This window comes from Callorhinchus milii, unplaced genomic scaffold, assembly GCF_018977255.1.
Source record: "Callorhinchus milii isolate IMCB2004 unplaced genomic scaffold, IMCB_Cmil_1.0 Scaffold1, whole genome shotgun sequence".
Taxonomy (NCBI): domain Eukaryota; kingdom Metazoa; phylum Chordata; class Chondrichthyes; order Chimaeriformes; family Callorhinchidae; genus Callorhinchus; species Callorhinchus milii.
The window spans coordinates 92,315,855-92,319,415 of NW_024704742.1; positions in this window are offsets into that span (position 1 = coordinate 92,315,855).

Below are 3,561 nucleotides of genomic sequence, written 5' to 3' on the forward strand. Positions count from 1 at the left end.
CTGTGAACCGTGTGGCACCTGAGCCTGACCTCCCACTAGCCAACTGCCACATAATAAGAATAATAATCCTTGCATTTGATATAGCACTTTTCACGTCGGGAGGACGTCCCAAAGCGCTTCACAGAACACACTGTAAAGTGAATTGACTGTATATTTGTGGGCGAACGCGGCAGCCAATTGCGCACAGCAATGTCCCACAAACAGTCGTAGATTGAAAATGACCAATTTATTATTGTTTTTGGTTTTGGAGGGATTATTATTAGGCTCTGTGTGGAGTAAGGAAACTTGCCCAAGGTTTCGCCCTCTGCCTGGAATTGAACTCAGATCTCTCACTTGCAAAGCGAGTGCTCTAACCACTGAGCTACAGGACTCCACAAAAAAGGTACAAGGTCTGGCAGGCAGGGGTTTATGTGATCAGATGTGTCAGTGTTGTTACCTCCTGTTTAGACTTAGACTAATGCACGCTTCACTGATCTTCCCAGCTCCACCGTTCATAAGCTACGACTCATCCAAAATTCCACCACCTGCATTCTTACCCACACCAAACTGCACACCTATCAGCCTAGGCCTGCCCAATGGCTCCCTGTGGAGCAATTTTAAGATCCTCACCACCAACAAATCACTCCATGCCTTAGCATCTCTTTATCTCTCCAATCTGGTACCCTCTTCCAAACCCAACAACAACAACTTGCATTAATATAGTGCCCTTCACGCGGGGCAGTGACCCAGAGCGCTTGACAGTGGGCGAGTCTGACCCCAAGCCAGGAGAAGATGAAGGGGGAGGTGACCGTAAGCACGATCAAAAAGCAAGGTCTTTAGGCAGGATTTGAAAGTGGGGAGAAAGGGGGCAAGGCGGAGGGATTGAGGGTGGGAGTTCCAGAGCTTCGGAGCGTAGTAGCTGAAAGCACGGCCATCGATGGTGGAGCGGAGGGGATGAGGGACGAACAGGAGGCCGGAGTCGACCGAGCGGAGGCAGTGGGTGGCAAGCAAATTGGATAGGTAGGGAAGTGCGAGGGCATGCCCTATTCCAAACTTGTATTTGTTGTGCATTCCTTTACTCTCTGAGGCTGCCGAGCCTTCAGATCTTACAGCCCTAACCTCTAAATCTGCCTTCCTCTACCCCTCAACCCACTTTATATCTGCCTTTACCTAACACCTCAAAATCAGCTCTTCAAACATACCTCCTCCCTTGCTCCATAGGAAAAATGGACTCTGCATCAGAGTAATTGTTAACCTTTTGGATATGCATCTCTTTGAGGGCAATGTACCTCTGTAAAGGGACAATACAGTAATAATAATCATTCGGTATAGCGCCTTTCATGTCAGGAGGACATCTGAAAGCACTTCACAATGTTTACTATGAAATGGAGTGACTCTAATTGTAGATGAACACAGCAGCCCAATTGCACACAGCAATGTCCCACAGACAGCCATGAAACAAATGAACAATTTTATTCACAGGGGATAGTTGGCCAGGGCGCTGGGAGAAACTCCCTTCTCTTTTTGAATAGTGCCATGGGATTTTTAACGTTCATCTGAACAGGCAAGCGGGACCTCGGTTTAACACTTAATCCAAAGAATGGCACCTCCTACATGCAACATACCTGCAGTGGAGTATCAGCCAACATGGGGCTTGAACCCACAACCTTCTGACTCAGAGGTGGGAGTGCTACCAACTGAGCCGGGCTGACACTAATAAATGGATTTTAAGGATAATGCACATAAAAGGTACAAGGTCTGGCAGGCAGGGGTTTATGTGATCAGATGTGTCAGTGTTGTAATTAAGACAGTGCTCTACAAGTCCAAAATAAAAAAAAGTGTTCAATCATTTTCTATCCACCCAGCCTGTCTGGACTAGAGGAACAGCAGCAAAGCTGAATACTTTGGCGAGAAATCGTATGTAGGTGCAAGCTGGTTTGGCATTTTCCCCAATAGAAAGACTTTATTTCACCAAGAATGTATTTTGTTTTGTTGACCCTCACATAACATCTGGAATCTGATATTTGGTACACTGCTGCTAAGGGAAACAATTTGGACTGAAATAATTTAGCTGCTAAATACTTGCACTTATTTAGATAGTTGCTTGCTATTTATTTTGCTTAAAAAAAATACAGACCACAATAATGAAAGCCAAATTTCTCAACATAGCATATCATTCAAAACAATTCACCTTGTCTCAGTTGGTAGCACACTCTCATCTCTGGGTTAGAAGATTGTGAGTTCAAGTCCCACATCACAACTTTAAGCAGCAATGATCCCATGATACTATTTGAAAAGAGAAGGATGTATCTCCAAGTCTCTTGGCCAACAATTCTCCAGATAAAATTGCCCATTCACTTCATGGTCCGTGGGACATTGCTGTGCACAAATTAATGCCAAGTCAGCCTACAAAATACACAGTGACTATACATGGCAGCAATTACATGTGAGATACTTTGAGATATTTCATCATTATACACATTATATTAAGCCAATGATTATTATCAGTATCATTATAAATGTCCTAAAGTCCCAAGAAGTTTAAACTATTTAATATTAAACTATAGCTAACTGTACGCAATTAGCTGCTGCATTTCGTCCACAAAATACACAATCAATCCATTTTACAATATATTCTATGAAGCGCTTTGAGATGTCTGAATGACACAATGAGGCGCTATATCAAATGCAAGGATTATTATTAGTATTAGCAGTAGTGCAGAGCTAGAGAGAGAGCAATGAAACGTTTTTTGTTGTGGGAATAATTTTCTAATTTGTAATATATTTAATTTAATACGTGAGATTGGGTTTAGGATAGAATGTGTCATGAGTCATAAAACACTCTGACGACAAGGGTGATCAATTGAAATACATTTGTTAAATACCTAGTCGGTATTTCCTTCATCTACCATCTGCAAATCTGAACATTCTCCACAGTTTGACATGTATTTCTGCGTCATTTATCATCCTCAATTATCATCTGTGATTCAGAATGAAAGGAAAGAACACATGAAAAGTGTTGAAAGCTGAGGCTTGATTCTGAAAAGAACAGGAATGTTAAAATTTAGAAGAAAAGGTGTCATGACAAAGCTGGCACACTTCCTTGAAAGGGATTCTTATAAGAGGTCCGTGCGACAAGAGAAGACAGGATGTGTACACACAGGGCTTTGTTATTCATTCAATTGAATTGATCTGTGTGTGTGGCATTTCATTTTTCTTTGGCCGTGGATTTTAGTCTCACATATAATCATTTATTTGGAAAATCTTCATAACTGATTTTTAAGACAAGTTCTCAAAACTTTTTTTTGGCTAGGCCCCAGGGGTTCTGCTGAATGTCTGACACACCCAGAAATCCATCACCATTCAAGCTAAACTACCCAGAGATCCTCGCTCGCTGGAGGGAAACACTAGCACTGGTCAACTGTCTGACCTTCCAGAGTCCAATTGCGGTGCCTATCCACAAGAAGGGTGAACCTTAGTGAAACGGGATGCATGGAATTCTCAGTTTGGTATAGATACTCTTAAGCATGGGGATGGATTTTCAAGTGCATCAGACCCCAAGTGACCACACGCAAAAAAATA